This window comes from Crocuta crocuta, unplaced genomic scaffold (assembly GCF_008692635.1).
Source record: "Crocuta crocuta isolate KB4526 unplaced genomic scaffold, BGI_CrCroc_1.0 scaffold197, whole genome shotgun sequence".
NCBI classification, from domain to species: domain Eukaryota; kingdom Metazoa; phylum Chordata; class Mammalia; order Carnivora; family Hyaenidae; genus Crocuta; species Crocuta crocuta.
In genome coordinates, this window is record NW_027532002.1 from 9860945 (window position 1) to 9879978 (window position 19034).

Sequence of the window (19034 nt, forward strand, 5' to 3'; positions counted from 1 at the left end):
CCCCCCCCCAGCCCATGGTTTCCTCTCCATACCCTGGCGGCAGGAGCAGTACTTAACAGACTTTCTGCCAGCACACCTGGTCGTCTCCATGGCAACAGGCAGGCCTGAAGGAGGCCACTCTCCTGCTTCCCTCCAGAGGACAAAATTAGGGTGCTCACGTGTAAGTGCACCACGGAAACAAAGATAATTAGATAAAGAGAAAATGGAGTAAACGAAGGAGCAATTAATCTGGGCAGTGAACAAAATGAAGTTAACAAAAGTAAGAGAAAATACGTCAGGATGGGAAGAAGTTCATGATATAAAAGCTAGTGAAAAAAGGCAGGTTATAAAGGGTATGTGAATTATACTTTTATTTTTATTTCCCTAAAGGAGGCACATACAGGTAGATATAAAGTGGCAGCCACAACCTCATTTTTTTCAAGAAATGACCCATTTCTATATTTCGTCTATACAATAAATCAGACCCTAAATTCTACTGCACTGGGTCAGTGAGAAAGTTTAGTTCAGGCATTTACTAAAGGCTGCTTAATGCCCTTTCCCACAACCCAAATCCTGCTACCATAACAGGCTAAAAAGGAACAAGAGGTCTTACTCTGAGCTCAGTATTTAAAGAAGCTTCAAATCTTTAGTCTCCACTGAGATGCCATTGCCCAAACTTGCAGTCTTTTAATGTTACTTCTATCCCATGGAAACTTGAGGAAGCTCTCTGGAAAAGGTGTTGCATGTACTTAGGAAGCTAAAAGAGACAAATGAACAATATCCATTGAAGGAAAAAATTATAAATCCAAAATAGGCAGAAGAGAAATGAGAATACTTGGTTATACAAAATTACCAATTGACACTCTTAGGAAGAAAAATTAGAGTCAATGAAATCTAAGACTCAACATATAAGATAAACTCTAGTCTGGACACAGGTGAAGAGAGGGCTGCTAAACTGGAAAACGTCATTGCAGCATTTGCCCAGAATGTGTCACAGGGACAGTTAAAAGAGGCGGATAAGAGATCAAGAGACTCCAAAATACATACAAGTGGTGCTGGATTGAATGGCACAGAATCAATGTTTAAGGCAATGACTTGAAAATTAACCAGAATTATTGAAAGGCATGATTCTTGAGATATAAACTGTGCTCTAAAATACAAGAAGGAAAAATAAAAATAAACCTACACTTCGACTTATATAAGTGATATTGCAGAACATCCGAGACAAACGATGATCTGTGAAGCTACCAGAGAGAAGAAGCAGATGGTGGGAATGATCTATAATGGCTGTAGGCTTCTCAGAGGCAGCAGATACCAGACATGCTTAGGGAAAACAACGGACAACCTAAAAGTTTGTATTTAGCTAAGCTGCCATTCAAGAGTGAGGTCAAAATTTGAGGCACACATGGGGCGCCTGGGTGGCTCAGTCGGTTGAGTGTCCAACTTCAGCTCAGGTCACGATCTCATGGATTGTGGGTTCAATCCCAGCGTCGGGCTCTGTGCTGACAGCTAGCTCAGAGCCTGGAGCCTGTTTCGGATTCTGTGTCTCCCTCTTTCTCTGACCCTCCCCTGCTCATGCTGTCTCTCTCTCTCTCAGAAATAGATAAAATATAAAATTTTTTTAATATTGAAGCACATAAAGACTAAGAGATTTTACTGTCCCCCCCACCCCCAGACAAAAATACCAGGGCTCTCCAGGCAAGTCCAGCTCTGACCCACAGTGAGATCAGGTGTTGCTGAGAAAGTGCACTGATTTTTTTTTAATTTTTTAATTTTTTTAATTTCAATTTTGAGAGACAGAGAGAGAGAGAGGGAGAAAGAGTGCGAGCAGGGGAGGGGCATAGAGAGAAGTGGGGGACACAGAATCCAAAGCAGGCTTCAGGCTCTGAGCCTGTCAGCACAAAGGCTGACATGGGACTTGAACTCACAGACTGTGAGATCATGACCTGAGCCGAAATTGGACGCTCAACCAACTAAGCCACCCAGGCGCCCCAAAAGTGCGCTGATTCTGAAAACAGTTGCCATAACTCAGTATCCCGGGTGCCAGGCATCCTTGTAAACAATCTTACTTAATCCTTTAACATGTGTGTCATGCAAGTGGTCAAAGTACATGAATGTCAAATAGGGGGGAATAAAGGTATTCCCTGTTTTATGTTACTTTGCCTCTATAATAACTCCTTTGCTTGACATCTTCGGAGAAAAACGTGTTACATGTTTTCCAGATGAGGTGGAATAAGAGAGAATCACACCCCTCTCACCTAGAGGATTCTGGCCAGCACAATTGTCCGCAATAAAGCCCCACTGTTATTATAAAGGAAGTACAAGCCCTATTACCAAAGCCCAACACCTCACAGGTAGGAGACCCTTAAAACTCAGTCAGACTCCTTTTTCTTTTATTTACTGTAATTCTTGACTAAATAGTAGCCCAGACAACAGAAGGGCAGGAAATGGCAGAGGAAGATATGAGAACATGAGAAAGGAGAGAGAAAAACATTAGATTTTGTTAAAAATATTAAAAATATGGGGCGCTTGGGTGGCTCAGTCGGTTAAGCCTCTGACTTCAGCTCAGGTCATGAACTCACTGTCGTGGGTTCGAGCCCCGCATCGGGCTCTGTGCTGACAGCTAGCTCAGAGCCAGGAGCCTGTTTCAGATTCTTTATCTCCCTCTCTCTCTGACCCTCCCCTGCTCACACTGCCTCTCTCTCTCTCTCTCTCTCTCTCTCAGAAATAAATAAGTTTTAAAAAATATTAAAAATGTTTATTTGCTTTTGAGAGAGAGAGACAGAGGCACAAAGAGGGAAGGGCAGAGAGAGAGAGAGAGGGAGACACAGAATCTGAAGCAGGGTCCAGGCTCTGAGCTGTCAGCACAGAGCCTGATGCAAACCTCAGACTCACGGACTGTGAGATCATGACCTGAGCCAAAGTCAGACGTTTAACCAACTGAGCCACACGGTGCCCCAAGAGAAAACATTTTAAAAGCAAGTCTGACAACGTCCCTAAGGTTCCACCACCACCACAAGGCTGATGCCCACCTTTTCCCATGGACTGTGAGCTTCCTGAGGGCAGGGACAGTGCTTGTACACAGTAGACTTCGCTAATTCCAGACAGTGCCTGACACACAGGCACTAGGTCCTCAATGAATAATCATTAGGATAAAAGGGCAAGGGGACAAGGAAGGAAAAGAAAGGAGCAAGCAAGCTGAAGGAAACACCTCGAAGAATCCCAAGAAAGTCCCAGTTGGCTCCTCCCAAAGTGTGTTGACTACATTTTCTTATTTTCTGTATTCTTGATGCTAGAGAGACTGCTCCTCGCAGGGCTAGCTCGTTCCCACAGATAGGAAAGGACTTCCCTGCAAGCGTGCCTTTGATACATGAACCAACCAATCCAGAGCTCACACCCTCAACCCTCTCGTTTATCAAACTCTCCCACACTAAGCTGTGTTCTTCTAGCCCTAAATCAGCTCAGGGCTGGGTGCTGGACAACTAAAGACCAGCCCTATAGCCCAGAGTCTGCCCAAATTATTCAAACCATCCGATCCTAAGCCTACTCATTGTATCTACCCTCCCTTGCCGGTTCTTTCCCAAGAGAACACCAAGAAAGGTTCTGGGCCATACTCTGCCCTCTCCCACTCTTCTGCGTCCTGACCATCCCTGGTCCTTCCCCATGTGGCCCTGCATGGCATGGTGTGCCTCCTATTTCTAGGGACCTGTGAGTATAAACTTGTTCCTTCATGACAGCCATGTCCATGTCTGCTGACCTACCATGCCCAAGTAAAACAAATCTGGCTACATTTTTAACATAGCAAGGCAACCCTTTTTTCACAGAAATATATCTCCAGCTACATAACAGAATTGTATGGAGAAGACAGGTAGGTTATATCCATTTTTATTCTATTCCATAAAGCAAAGGGAACCTTGAGGGGGAAAACTCCACAAATTTTATGAGATGAAGACAAACAGAGCCATATCCTTTGCATCCAGCCAAAGATAGAGTCATTCAAAGAGAGCATCTCTTCTTTTCTTCCTCAGATATGCCTTGGTCAAGCCCTAAAAAATTTTTAGCTTGATTCTGGAATTTTATTTTATTTTCTGGAATTAAAAAAAAAAAACAACAAACCTTTACTATCCAGCAAGCCTGTTTCAGTTTCCAGTTGCGAGGAAAAGAAATTAACAATAGAAACGATTGTTCCTTTTGTGATCAATACAAGTAGCATTTAATTGTGTGAGGCAGCAATGAGACAAAGTTAATTACAGTTTGTACTGTTCCAGGAGCTCATTTGGAATATTTCTCTTTCTTTAGTCTCACTGTTTGTGATTCAGTTTTCCTGGAAATGAGTGTGGACCAGATGAAGCCAGTTACAAGCTGTCCTAGAGTCATTTTCCTATTCAGACGTTAATATATTTCAGCTATATATCAAAACCATAGTTAGAAAACACTACTTCCCTACCTAATTTTTAATATGATATTGAAATTTCTTTTTTCTGTTTTCTACAATTCCCTCTGTGTAAGAAAGGCCATCAGAGTAAACCCAGAAACACAGATGATCAAAACTCTCTTCTTTGCCCCTGCTTTGGTTTCTGCTTATCTTCTTAAAGTTAGTTCATTCATTCAACAGGTATTTATTGAGCACCTACCATGTGTCAGTCCAGAAGGTAGTTTATTCATTAGGTATTGTCCCTCTCATCATGGAGCTAACAATCTAATAACAGGAGATGGTCATTATTAATCTATTAATAACAAATATTGATAACTAAGTATAACCTGTATTAAGTGCTGTGAAGTTAAAGTGCTAAATGTTACAATAGTAAAAACCAACAGAACTGACCTGGAGGAATCACAGAAGTTTTCTGAGAAAATGGAATTTGACACAAAATCTGGAAGGATAGGGAAAAAATGCAGGAGATTGTTCCCGAGTGTTTGGAACAGCATGTGCAAAGGCACCGTGGCTAAAGCACAGGGCCGCGAATGACAACAGAAGAGGAAGTTGCAAAGATGCAGAGATAGGTAAGCAGGTTTGGGATTTGGGGTCAAACACTAAAACATCATAAAGCCAGTGAGGAGCTTAAGATAGAACAAAAATACAATCTGCTTTCTTCTTTGAGAAGATCACTCTGGATTATATTTAGAATAGGAATGGGAGTGGGAAGGAGAAGAGTGAATGCAAGGAGACTAGTTAAGAAACAATTACGAATGTTTAGGTAAGAGATAATGGCCTAGATTCTTGGCAATAACTGTGGAGAACACAGAAAGTGTTGAGAAGTATTTAGAAAGCAAAATTGGCAGTCTTGGTTAACTGTATGTAGACTGCTTGGCAGTAATTTCAGAAAGGAAGAATAGTTTCTACTCGTCAGAACAAAGTTCTGATGGTCCTTCTCAGAGGACTGACAAGCCTTTCATCTGAGGAAACCTTCCTGTCCATTGCATGACATCCCAAAGGCACCTCCTTCTGTCTATGGCCATAACACCCTGAACACTCTCGACCTCGTCAAAGGCACCTCCTTCTTTCAATCCTTCTGGAACACTCCAATAGTCTCTCCATAAATGATCTCGCAATGAGGAGAACACCGTCTCAGGGATGAAGGGAGGGTGACATGAGTAAATCCAGCTAGAAATCTGACACACTGTCACTTCCCTTAAGATTCTGGAAAGGTGATACGTTTCAAAACTCAGGAAAATAAAGTGTTCAAGGCAGAACAATGTCCTGCAGATAGGATCTAGAAGGTGCAGAGGGAAGTTATGCCAACCTCAGCTGAACACAATGGCCACGTGGACCCAGTATTGTGGGAGAGAACCACGAGAACTGAATGAAAAGGATCCTGTTAAGGCTGAGGTTCATTTCTAACAGTTGGTGAGAGAGCAGTTGTTAAGAGAGGAAGTGCAATAAGGCCTGAGTCAGGCAAACTTAAGGTGAATCCTGACAGAGAAATCCAAGAAGCCAAGGTAGGGGTAAGGAAGAAAAGAGCACATCTGTGTAATTTCTTTCCAGTAAGTACCACTCTGCCCTTGGGTCTCCGAGTGTCCCTTCCTACACTCCAATATCTAGTCAGTTTGCTTCACGGAAGTTTGAACCCAACATGTATAGTTAGGGAAACAAACATTTTTTTCAAGACTGGTTTTGAATTCTGGATGTTCTGGTCAGTTCTCAGGTCTCTTTGTGGCGGGGGGGGTTGGGGTGGGGGGGTTGCGGAGAGAGAACAGCCGGGGAGGCAACGGAACTACACACTGGGTGAGGACCCGGCCTGGGAATTAAGGGCTGGCTTCCCAACTGGAAGCTACAGCCGTCATGAACCACTGTGGCAAGATTGTATTTTCAAGATATTATCTTGTGTTCTTCCTTTCCCTCTCTCTCTCTCTCTCTTTCCCCCAATCAAACAAAAATCAGAAATATCACGGGGCTCCCGGGTGGCTCAGTCGGTTAAGTGTCCGACGTCGGCTCAGGTCATGATCTCACGGTTCGTGGGTTCGAGCCCTGCGTCGAGCTCTGTGCTGACAGCTAGCTGAGAGCCTGGAGCCTGCTTCCGATTCTGTGTCTCCCTCTCTCTCTGACCCTCCCCTGCTCACGCTGCCTGTCTCTTTCTCAGAAATAAATAAAACATTTAAAATTTTTTTTTAAAAATCAGAAATATCACTAAGTCTCCTGGCTTTGGTTTCCAAAACTCTAAGCCCACGGAGATTAAGCTAAATAAATGTCCCTGAGCAAAGCATCAAGAGAAAGATTATACGGGTTTTTAAAATGCATTTATCTCAACAATCAGTGGTTTAATAAAGAGGAGTTTCTCTTTTTTTCGCACAGCAGGTCCTGGGGTAGGACTTTGTTCTTTGGGTTCAGTGGCTCTCTGATGCCCAAGTTCTAGGGCCTGGACTCAGTTTTCTCTGCCTTCCCATCACAGCTACAGCCGCCCCCCCCCTTCGCCCCCCCATGTCACGTTCTCTCACAAACATTTCAACAGGGCGAGCAAGTTGGATGTAACAAATGCCGTCAGTACCCTGCCCATACCGTCTTGGCGTGTACCATTTTCATGGATGCTGACCCAGCTTCAAACTGCTAGCAACCCATCCCACCCACACTCCTAGCTGAGGGGTCTCTGGCCACTGGAACCTCTGGGAACCAGCACTCAAGCAACAGCTGATGGCAATAGTCAAGTAAGGCCTGCTCCTCGCCCTTGGGGCGGGAGGCTCACTTTGAAGTCATGTTCCACATTGCTTCCCAGGTGGATTATGCCTCAGTAACTCGCATGGGAACTTGCTTTGATAACTCATCTTTTATTGGCTTCTTGTCTTTTCCGGTCTCACTTTCCCACTCCCCTCCCATCTCCCAGACAAACTACTGGTGCTCGAATGCTTGTTTCAGAGCCAGCTCCTGGGGGAGCTCGAACTAGGGCAAGCAGCTCGCGAGACGCGCGCCTGAGTCTCCTCTGCCCAGCCCGAGACCGGGGATTTTCCCAGAAGCCCTTTGCGGACGCCCGTTGCAGCCTATTGGCCGAAACTGGGTCACGTGCCCCCCGTAGGCCGGGCCTGAGGAGCCAGCACCTGGTGGAAGGTGGGTGAGGGATTCGGAAGCGTGGCTTTGGCAGGCGGTGGGTTAGCCAGTGTGTTTGTTTGGATTAAGCTCAGCTACGAGGGAAGGAAACCTGCAAACGAGAGTGTTTGTTTCGTTTTCTGTTTTAATATTTTTAACGTTTATTCATTTTCGAGAGATACAGAGGGTGAGAGGGGGAAGGGGAAACTGCAAACGAGCGGTTGATTTTTATTTTTATTTGTTTAATTTTGAGAGAGAAAGAGAAGACACAGTGGGGAAAGGTCGAGAGAGAGAGAGAGAAAGAGAGAAAGTGAGAGAGTGCGAGCGCAAGTGCATAGGCAGGGAAGGGGCAGAGAGAGGGCCAGAGAGAGGGAGACGAATCCGAAGCAGGCTCCAGGCTCTGAGCTGTCAGCACAGAGCCTGACGCGGGACTAGAATTCAGGAACAGTGAGACCATGACCTGAGCCAAAGTCAGAGGCTTAATGGGCTGAGCCACCCAGGCATCCCTTAAGCCACATTTTTAAGATAACATCTTTCTATTCAGGAACACGCTAAATGCTTGCATTTATTTAGGTCTTCTTTAATTCCTTGTACATCTTTTAGTAAACCTATTACTAGGGTCTCTGTTTTGCTCTGGTTAATGGTGTCATTTTGGAAATTAAGTTTCCTTTCTGGCCAGAGTATCTAAATATAATTGATTTTTTGTATACTGACTTTATATCTGGCCATCGTAGTAAATTTATTAATTGATGATTAGTCTGAAGAATCTTGAGTTTTCTAGTAAACGTTTGTATCATCTGTGGATAAAACCAATTTTGTTTCTGCCTTTTCACTCCTAATGCCTATATATCTTCTCTCTGTTTCTTCTCCCCAGTTCCTTTTCTTCCTTGTCTTGCTGGGCTGGCTACAACCACTCGTACAGTGTAGAATAGAGGTGATAAGGGAGCATCTTTTTTTTTTTCTGTGGATACTATTTATCTGGTTAAAGAAATTTCTCTCCATTCTTAGTTTGCCAAGGGTTTTTTCCACAAATGCTTTTTATACACTTCTTGAGAATATATGTTTTTTCTTTTTAAATCTATTAATGTTATGACTTACATTTACAAAATTTAATGTTAGATGAAACTTGTATTCTAGGGATAAGCTGAACTTAGTTACAGTGTATTATCTTTTCTACACATTTCTGGGTATACTTTACTCATACTCTGTTTGGGATTTTGCATGTGTGTTCGTGCATGAGACTGTAATTTTTTCTTCTAGTATCTGTTATATCTAGTTTAGTTACTGAGTTTGCAGTAGCCTCATAGAATGAATTGAGGAGTGTTTTGTCCTTTTGCATTCTTTGGAAGTCTGGTATTAAATTAGAATTATCCGTTCCTTGAAAGTTTAGTAAATTTTCTTGTAGGTATGATGATTAGTTTTATACTTTAAACATTGTCTTAACTATTTGTTTTTAAATACTTTCAGCATATAGGAAAAGGTATATATTACAAAGAACTCCCATATATACTTTACCCAGATTTTCCAGTTGTTAACATTTTATCATATTTGCCTGTTATTCTCATTACAGTACATAGTATTTTTCTGAACTTGAGAATACGTTGCAGACTTGAAGTTCCCATTACTTCTTACTACTTCAGTGTATAGTACTTAAAAACAAAAACACTCTCCTGCATGATAATATATAACCAGTGAAACAAAGGAACAGATATTTTATTTTCACCTATCCACAGACCCCTTTTCCACATTTTACTGTTAGCCCCAATGATGTCCTTTATTGGTCTGGGATCCAAGCCAGCGTCAGAATTGTACATAGTTGTTATATCTCTTTATTCTTTTCAGTCTGGAACAGTTTGTTCGTCTTTCATGACCTTGACATTTTTGAAAAGAACAGGCCAGTTACTTTGTAGATTGTGTTGAAATTTGGGTTTGCCTGATGATCATTTATGATTAGATTCAAGCTGTGTGTTGTTGGCAAAAACCAAAAACCAAAAAAGCAAAAAAAAAAAAAAACAACAACCCACAAAAAACCCACAAGCAGATGTTGTGGGGTTTTTTTCAGTATAACATAACAGAAAGCACATAATGTCGATTTGTTCCATTACTGGTGATGTTAACTTTTGTCATATGATTAAGCTAATGTCCCCCATGTTTTCCCACTGATAAGTTAATGAGTATTTAGTACTATCAATTAATAAGCAATCAATGACTATTCTTTGTGAAGAGATACTTTAGACTCTATGAATATCTTGTTCTCTAGCCAACTTTCACTCATCATTTTAGAATTTATTGATGGTCTTGTCTGAATCATTTATTACTATTATGGTGGTTCCTGATTGGTGATTTTCTTTTCTATTTTTTTTAAATTTTTAATGTTTTATTTATTTCCCAGAGAGAGTGAGAGAGACAGCATGAGCAGGGGAGGGTCAGAGAGAGAGGGAGACACAGAATCCGAAACAGGCTCCAGGCTCTGAGCTAGCTGTCAGCACAGAGCCCGACACGGGGCTCGAACTCCCGAACCATGAGATCATGACCATAACCGAAGTTGGATGCTTAACCAAGTGAGCCACTCAGGTGCTCCCGATTGGTGATATTCTAATTCTGTCATTCCTTCTACATTTATTTGTTAGCATACTACTAAAAGATAGAGCTTTACTTTCACTCCCATTTGTTTATATATTTATTTTTATCACAATAGACTCATAGATTTTTATTTTATTCAGTAGGTTCTAATCTGATGCAATGACTTATATAAGTCAAAATTGCTTTTATAGCACTAATTATTCCATACTTGACAGTGTTTTTTAATTTTTTTTTAATGTTTATTATTTTTGAGTGAGAGAGAGACAGAGCATGAGTGGGGGAGGAGCAGAGAGAGAGGGAGACAGAATCCGAAGCAGGCTCCGAGCTGTCAGCACAGAGCCCGATGCGGGACTCGAACCCACGAACTGCGAGATATGACCTGAACCGAAGTTGGACGCTTAACCGACTGAGCCACGCAGGCACCTCAGTACTTGACAGTTTCTATGACCTCACTGACATTCCCCCATAATTCTTTGAGCACTGCATTGCACAATAGGATGTTCCAGACTCATTCTAGTTTCTCTACCGCAGCCCTGGAATCAGTCACTTCTCATGGAGAATGGAGAGGACAGAACTTCCCAGTGAAGGTTGGCATGTCCTCTATGCACTGTATTGCTTTTCTTCCCAGAGGACAGAATCACTGACCAAAGACTTCCTTGAAAAATGGAATTAGGGAATGGGGTGTGATGGTGAGGGGGTGTCAGACTGAACATGCATTTATTTAATCCACGAAGTGGAGGCACATGTTTGGTAGGAACACAGATTGGTATGCCTTGGAGGTAAATTAAGTACAATCTAGTAAACTTTAAAATGCCCATACCTTTTGATATAATAATTTCACTACTAGGGATATAGTGTGGCTTTCACTTATGCAAAGGACTAATATCCAAAGATACTAATTGTAGTATCGTTTAGAAAGAATCTATTACCAGGGGATTTGTTAAAGAAATGGAATATCAGCTGATAAAAAAGAATGAGAACGAGTTAGTTATGAACCAAAAAAGAATGACTTCTGAGGTGAATTTTTAACCATTTGTTTAAAAGTAATACAGAAAAACTACCCCTGTATTTATATATCCCAAAACTACCCCTGTATTTATATATCCCAGGAAGGACATCTAAGAAATGGTAGTAGTGGGCAGCCATGGATAAACCACTTGAGTCTGCCTCTACTGCTGTGGGGGCCAGAGCAGCTCAGGAGTCAGGTGGATGAAATCTGCTTAGCATCACCTATGCTAGGAAATAATGCTGTCCTTTGGCCCTTCTCTTTATGTCTAGAGAATTCCATCCTACCACCACGGAAATTAGAGCAGCATGATTAGATTAATCAAACAGGCTGGGAAGCCAGACTGTCTGCGTTTGAATTCCAGTTCCATCGCTCATAAATCGTGCAACCTTGGGTAAGATAATGAACTTCTCTGTGATACAGTGTTGTCTAGAAATATGAGGATTGTCAGCTGAACATATTCAGAGGGTTGTAGATGATTTGAGTGAGTAAATATATGCAGGAAATCTAGTTTCTGAGACATAGTAACCACTAAAAAAAAGTGAGCAATTATTAGTAGTAGTATTAAAACCAGCAAGGGAAGGAAAACAGTCTCTAACTTTGGCAATCTTAAGACAAGGACACTTACTTTTCACTGTATAAACACTAGTAATCTTATTGTTATTATTATCATTATGCTGAATTTAAAAAGAAAATCCAGTCATGATAGATTCAAATGAACTCTCCAGCTCCACCCATAGGTGCACTGGGGCAGATTTTCATTCATTCATGAGCATCAGGCCTGGGTTCTTTCTCCCCTCCATAGAACTGGGTGAACCACCCAAATTTATCACACTTGCAAGTCACTCCCTTTTTAAAAATTTTTTTTTTATTTTTTAATTTTTTGTTTAATGTTCTTATTTATTTCTGAGAGACACACACACACACACACACACACACACACACACACACAGTGTGAGCAGGGGAGGGTCAGAGAGAGAGGGAGATACAGAATCTGAAGCAGGCTCCAGGCTTTGAGCTGACTGTCAGCACAGAGCCCAACGCGGGGCTCAAACCCACGAACGGTGAGATCATGACCTGAGCTGAAGTCGGATGCTTAACTGACAGAGCCACCCAGGTGCCCCATTCTTTTGAATAATCTTAAGTGTAAATTTTTTCCTGTTTGATTTTTTTCTTGGGATACATTTCTAGAAATAGAGTTGCTGAGTCAAATTTCTAGTTTAAAATTTTTTTTAACAATTTAAAATTACACTAAGTGTATTATATCAATAATAAAAACAATTCATGAAATAAAGAAGTCATTTTCATTCCACCACCCTAACAAACTTTTCCGATTTTTTTCTTTTTAAATATTGTCCATAAGCATAAGCGATTTATATAGTTACAACATACTTACTGTTTGTCTTTTTTATTTTAACTTTTTAAAAAGTAATTTCTGTGCTCAATGTAGGGCTCTAACTTACCACCCCGAGATCAAGAGTCACATATTCTAGGGGTGCCTGGGTGGTTCAGTTGGTTAAGCCTCCGACTTTGGCTAAGGTCATGATCTCACGGTTCGTGGGTTTGAGTCCCGCGTCGGGCTCTGTGCTGCCAGCTCAGAGCCTGGAGCCTCTTTCGGATTCTGTATCTCCCTCTCTCTCTGACCCTCCCCTGCTCATGCTGTCTCTCTTCTCTCTTTCTCAGAAATAAATAAAACATTAAAGAAATAAAAAGAGTCACATATTCTACTGACTCAGCCAGCCAGGCACTCCCATTATAACTTTCTTTATTATAAGTTATTAGCACCTACTTTTTATAATTTTGATTTTTAATGACTGTATACTAGTTTATCAACTTGAAACACTATTTACAATTTCTTATTGTTGGGCATTCAGATTCTTTTCAATTCTTTAATTTTAGAGTGCTATAAATATCTGGTACATTTAGCTTTTTTTCTTTTTTAGAATGATTTCTTTATGTGTAATTTCTCCAAGGTGATATTACTGGGTTCAGTAACATTTTTAGATCATAACACATTTCACTAAATTAATCCAAAGAAATGATCTCACTTTCCAAAATACCAATACCCTAGCAGTCTTTTCACTGACATACATGGTTGTAAGGATTCTGCTCAGCACCACCCTAGGGGGCGCCATACTATGGTATCCTATCTCTATTCTTATCACAAATCCAATCCCAAACTCAGAAACAGTCATGAACTTGGAGGTGGGGGGCGGGGGAGTCACTGCCTAGGTGGCTCAGTTGGTTGAGTGTCTGCCTTTTGCTCAGATCGTGATCTCACGGTTAAGTTTGAGCCCCCAGTTGGGCTCTTCGTTGTCAGTGCAAAGCCCTTTCAGATCCTCTGTCCCCACCCTCTCTGTATCTCCCCTGCGCACTCTCAAAATAAATCAAAACATTTAAAAAGAAAAATAGTCATGAACTCATATGTTTTCTCTATGGCCCCTACTTTGCAAAAAAAAAAAAAAAAAAAAAAACATTTGAAAGTTTAAAAAATGCAGTCATGAGTAGGAGTGTAGTAGGATAGTACTGAACTCTATATATATTTTCCTATGTATACACATCTATGATAAAGTTTAATTTATAAATTAGGCACAATAAGATTAATAACAATAGTAAAATAGAACAAGTATAATAATATGCTATAATAAAAGTTATGTGAATATGGTCTTTCTCTCAGAATATGGTCTTAGAATATTAGACTTTTCTTCTTCTTGTGATGGTGTGAGATGATAAAATGCCTACATGATGAGGTGAAGTGAGATGAATAACAGGCATTGTGATGGAGTCAGGCTACTATATACGTCAGAAGGAGGATCATCTGCTTCCTGACCGCAGCTGACCATAGGTAACCGAAACCTTAGGAAGCAAACCACAGTTGAAGGGGACTGTAGTATTATAGGTTTGGCTTGTCACAGAGAGCATTCTGTCAATTGTCTGTGTTTTGCCATTGTGATGACTTACTGGGCAGAGAAACATGTCTTTTTTGTTTTGTTTCTTTTTATTATAGAAGTGATATGTGCAATACAGAAGACACAACAAAACAATATAGTTATTAGCTTGTTGCTTGTTTAACATATGATGGACCCCAGTAAATATCAGTTAACTCATTTTTTTCACTTAATCTTTACATCAAGCTTATGAAGTAGGCACTAACATTATTAAAATTATCCCCATTTAATAAATAAGGAAGCTATAGCATGGAATGGTAACAGTTAATTAACCTGCCAAAGTTATATGGTTATTAAGTGACACAGTTAGGATGCTTACCTCCCAAACCTACTGATGCTGCTATCCTATGAGGAACCACCTCTTACTCTATCTGCCCCAACAAAAACTTTTATTATCGCCCAACCCAGTGAGAATGATAAATTTTATTCATGCCCTTTCTCTTTTAATTGCATTTTTCCTAGTATTACATTACATCTATTATACACAAATAGTGTACTACTATGTAAGTGTAATTCTATATTGGCAATGATTCATAACATTTCCCAATTTCAGTGTTTGTCATTAGAATTCTTTCAATGGCTGCATTAAGAGTCTACAGTATATCTGTGCCCTAATTAACCATTTCCCTGGGGTTTGACATTTTGCTAGGCACGTGCCATTTTTATCCATCATTTACTAGTTTTATAGAAGTAGGCGTTCAGTAGACAATTACTGACTGAGTCACCATCCTCTTAAAGACAGATGAGAGGAGGTGCTCAAGTGTTTTCTCTCTCATCTTTCTCAACAGACATCCTCAACCTAGCATAGTGTCATGGATATAACAAAAATCTTCTGAAGATGATGTGGGTGTTACTACTTCTCTAATAAAGGGATAAGCACTGTAGGAGCTCTCTAATGAAGTACCATTCCTCCTTAAAGGATTAGTCACTTCCTTAATTCTCTCTCCTGAGTTTATTTTTCTCATGTTGGTGGTCTGTCAGATTAGTAAAACTAGTTTCATCCAGTTTTCTAAGAGTTGTCTCTGTGAAAGACAAGGAGGACATTTATATTAGTTATCTGTCACTGCAAAATATATTACTCCAAAATTTAGCCGCTTAAAACAAACATTACTGAATGTCAAAGATCCAGGCTGAGAGGGGCTGAGAGTCCTTTGTGAGGTTGCTGTCAAACTGTTGGCTGGAGCGGCAATCATCTTGGGGGCCCACCATGGCCAGAGAACCCACTTCTGAGCCCACTCATGAAGTTGTTGGGAGCCCTCAGTTCCTCACTGGCTTCAGTTCCTCACCTGCAGAGAGGGTGGGCCTCTCTTAGGACAGCTCACCGCCTGGCAGCTTGCTTCCGTCCCTCAGGGCAACTGATCTGAAGTTGGGGTCAGGTGATGGAAAGCACCCAGACAGAAGTTGCCACCTTTTACAGCCCAATCTTGGAGGTGACATACCATCTTTTCTGTTGTATGCTTTTGATCACACAGACCAAGGCTAGTCGGAGGTGGAGAACTACCTAAGGGCGTGCATGCCGGGAGGTTGAGTCCCCAGAGGCCGTCTTGGACGCTGGCTCAGATAGCATCTAACCAAGACCTCCTGCCTCCTGAACATCAATAGAAATAGGGGAACACAATTTCATTTTTAAACAATAAGCTTTCTGCTCAGTCACTGAGAATTGTAAACTTATCCATGGTCTGCCAAACCCTACGTGGTTTACGGAGACAGACAGTGTAGAGAGTTGTTCCTTGCTGTTTTGGTGATATATAATTTGCATTTTACTACGTTTTCTGTTGTGCTTATTTGACATTGGGACATTGTATACAATGTACGATTGGTCTATTAGTTACTTCATTATAGGTCTCTATTTTCCTACTGTAGTAACTAACGTTATATACCAGCTCTCTACTTGTAAGATTACTGGTGTGTTTTTTTAACATCATTTTTCTTTTTCCTGAAGGTACTGTTAAATTTTTTTTGATGTTTTATTTAATTATGAGAGAGAGATAGAGACAGGGTGAGCAGGGGGCGGTCAGAGAGAGGAGATACAGACTCTGAAGACAGGCTCCAAGCTCTGAGCTAGCTGTCAGCACAGAGCCCGACATGGGGCTCGAACCCATGAACCATGAGATCATGACCTGAGCCAAAGTCAGACGCTTAACCAACAGAGCCACTCAGGTGCCCCGCTGAAGGTAATGTTAATAGGCCCTAACATTATTAATAAATATGACATCTTTTCATAGAGTCTTTGTTTTACTGTGGGCTCCAATTCACTTGCTCCAACTTGTTTTAGAAAAGAAATATACATACCATTGTGGACATTTGCATAACTATAAAAATGCAGCTGTAGAATGGACTCTTAAATTTGCCTGTGTCTAAATAAATGCATCTATGATGTAACCTACAACATAACTTAAAAATCTGTGGATGAAAAGTATTTACAACTAATATTCTATAAACAGGAATGAAAATTCATGGAAAAAATATTAACATTTTTCTTTTCACCTTGTATTCTGTAGTCCTAAGATTTTGTTTCTCATAAAAGATACAAATGCCCTTAAATAAAGGATATTAAGTATGATGGTAATAATGCAATCTTGGGTAATTGCTCTTTATAGTTAAAAAGGAACTGAAAGCACAAACTGACGTTTTATTTGTTCAATGGTGTTCAATAGTTTCTTTTGCTTACTAGAATTTAGTACAATTCAAGTATTACTGCACACTGTCCAAAGAAGTACATCCCCTGTTGCAGTACTCAGGGGACTCCTTTCTGAGCCGTTATGCAAATAGAGAAATGACTGCTACATTTTCCCCCCCAGTCAGCTGTCCTCATTCTGGAGTTTTTTTGGGGGGGGTTTCTTTTTTCTTTTCTTCTCTCTTCTCTTCTTTTTCTCCCTCCCTCCCTTCCTTCCTTCCTTCCTCCCTTCCTTCCTTCCTTCCTTCCTTCCTTCCTTCCTTCCTTCCTTCCTTCCTTTTTCTTTTAAGAAAGGGAGCATACACACAAGCATGGGAGGGGCAGAGGGAGAGGGTGGGAGAGAATGTTAAGCAGGCTTCATGGTCAGCTGGTAAATGCAGAGCCTGATGTGGGGCTTGATCTCACGAACCATGAGATCATGACCTGAGCCAAAATCTAGAGTTTGACACTTAACTGACTAAGCCAACCAGGTCCCTTGGAGTTCTGTCTTATAGAGCTGAGAATGTGCTGCTTTCTGCATGGGATGTCTAGTGTGATGTTCTGAAATCTGAAACATCCTCCGAAATCTGTAAGTCCTCTGAAATCTGAAACATCCAAACTCATCATTGCCCTTTGACCTTTCTTCTGCTGTCCCGTTTCCTACTTTTCCCATTAACAACTTCAGCTACCATAGCTCTGCCTCACCAAGTCTTCCAGGTGGGGGACACCTGCCGGCCTGTTGCTTTGGTCTTTATGTCCTCCATATCCAGTCATCAGCCCTTCTGAGTCCAATTCAGATTCTCTTTCCCTCTGCCCACAACCTCCATTTAATTCAACCACCTGCAATGCAGTGTTCTCACCGTGGAATGTTCCACCAACTCCAAACTCAGTCTGGCCCCTCATGACAGCAAGGATGACATGGGTTTATGCCTGTCTTCTGGCCACCATAGTGCTCATGTCCTCACTTACGATGACAGATACACAGCTTGGTGCTGTTTTCTGTATGTCCTCTCCCATAGACTAAACCATAGTCTCTTTAAAGTAGGAGGTATTAAGGGAATAAGAGTGGCAGAGACTGTGGCAGGCGCTTTGTATAGACCAGTGATGCTCGGCCAGGGGTGATTTGCCCCCAAGAGGAAAACTGGCAATTTGTGGAGATATCGTTGGTTGCCAGACCTGGAGGCATGCTACTGGTCTCTATGCTGCCTGCAACAGGCCCTACCGAAAAGAGCTGTGAGGTCCAAGTGTCAGTAGTGCCGAGGCTGAGAAACCCTTCTACACAGTCTCATTTAGTCCTTACAGAAGCCTCAGAAGGATATCATCCTCCTTTTCCAGAGAAGGAGACTTTTCCTTGCCCTCCTTTCCAGGAACTGAAGCTGAGAAGAGTTATTGCCCTAGTTGCGCCTTTGATGGGATGTGAGTTTGCACTCAAGTCTCTCAGCTTAGAAAAGCTATGGCCTGTTTTCTGCTCCCTCCTGTAGGGAGCAGGTCTCCACCGACTGGCAATCAGAAAGCGCTGGGGCAGGACTGAGAGGGCTCAGGCCAGTGTTGTTCAGACTGATAGTTCCCATCTGTTAGTGGGTTGTGCATGATATTAGTGGTGGTCTGGGACTAGCAAAACAATCATCACCATAGTAATAAAAGACAAAACAGATCAGAAAACACATAGATATATTATTTTGTGACACTTCAGTTTCAGACGTGTGCAGGTGGGTGTGTATAATACTGTATCCTAATGTAAAATGTATTTCTTACTGTGAAATGTTTGACAAATCTGCTCTGTAGAGTTGCTGAGTTGTGGTTATAATCCATTAAGAAACCCTTAGCTATGATCCCTGAGGATATATGATTTTCTGTATTCTGAGGCCAACTCAATCCAAGCCACGGAGGACAGGAAGGAAAAGATAAAAATTGGGTTATGTCCTGGAGACACTGTCTCCAGTTATCATTCATTCATTAAATACTTACTAAGCATCTGCTCTACTTGGACCTATTCTAGGCAGTAAAGATTTAGTGGGGAAACAAAACAGTTAAGCTCAAATGGAGCTCACCTTCTGGTGGGGTAAGACCATAACAGGTAAGTAGACAGAGTGGAAAAGTCCCTGCCTGTTGGAGACTGTGGCCACTGTGGCTACTGTCTTCATGGGCACTTCCTCCCCCAACATTCCAGAGGGCCATCTCATTCACAGGCTACACGGGTTTCTAATTCATGTCTCCCTTCAGAATCAGTGCAGGGATCAACCTCAGCACACATGAAACTTACAAACAGGAAAAAATAAGGAAAAAAGGCTCAGAATGAGACAGAGATCAGGTAATGTAATCCCCAAACCTTACTATTTACTA

General features: G+C 41.4%; 1 long non-coding RNA gene across 2 annotated transcripts in view; it reads left to right on the plus strand.

Moving 5' to 3' along the window:
• The first annotated feature begins 7495 nt into the window (after positions 1–7495).
• The window catches only part of LOC144240901 (uncharacterized), a 31254-nt gene continuing 19715 nt past the window's right edge, over positions 7496–19034 (plus strand). The window contains exons 1-2 of one of the 2 annotated variants that reach the window (XR_013337889.1): positions 7496–7519; positions 11360–11481. This is a non-coding gene — a long non-coding RNA (uncharacterized LOC144240901). Of the gene's footprint in view, positions 7520–10614; positions 10669–11359; positions 11482–19034 lie in introns of those variants that run through there. The other variant, XR_013337890.1, reaches the window with a different exon arrangement.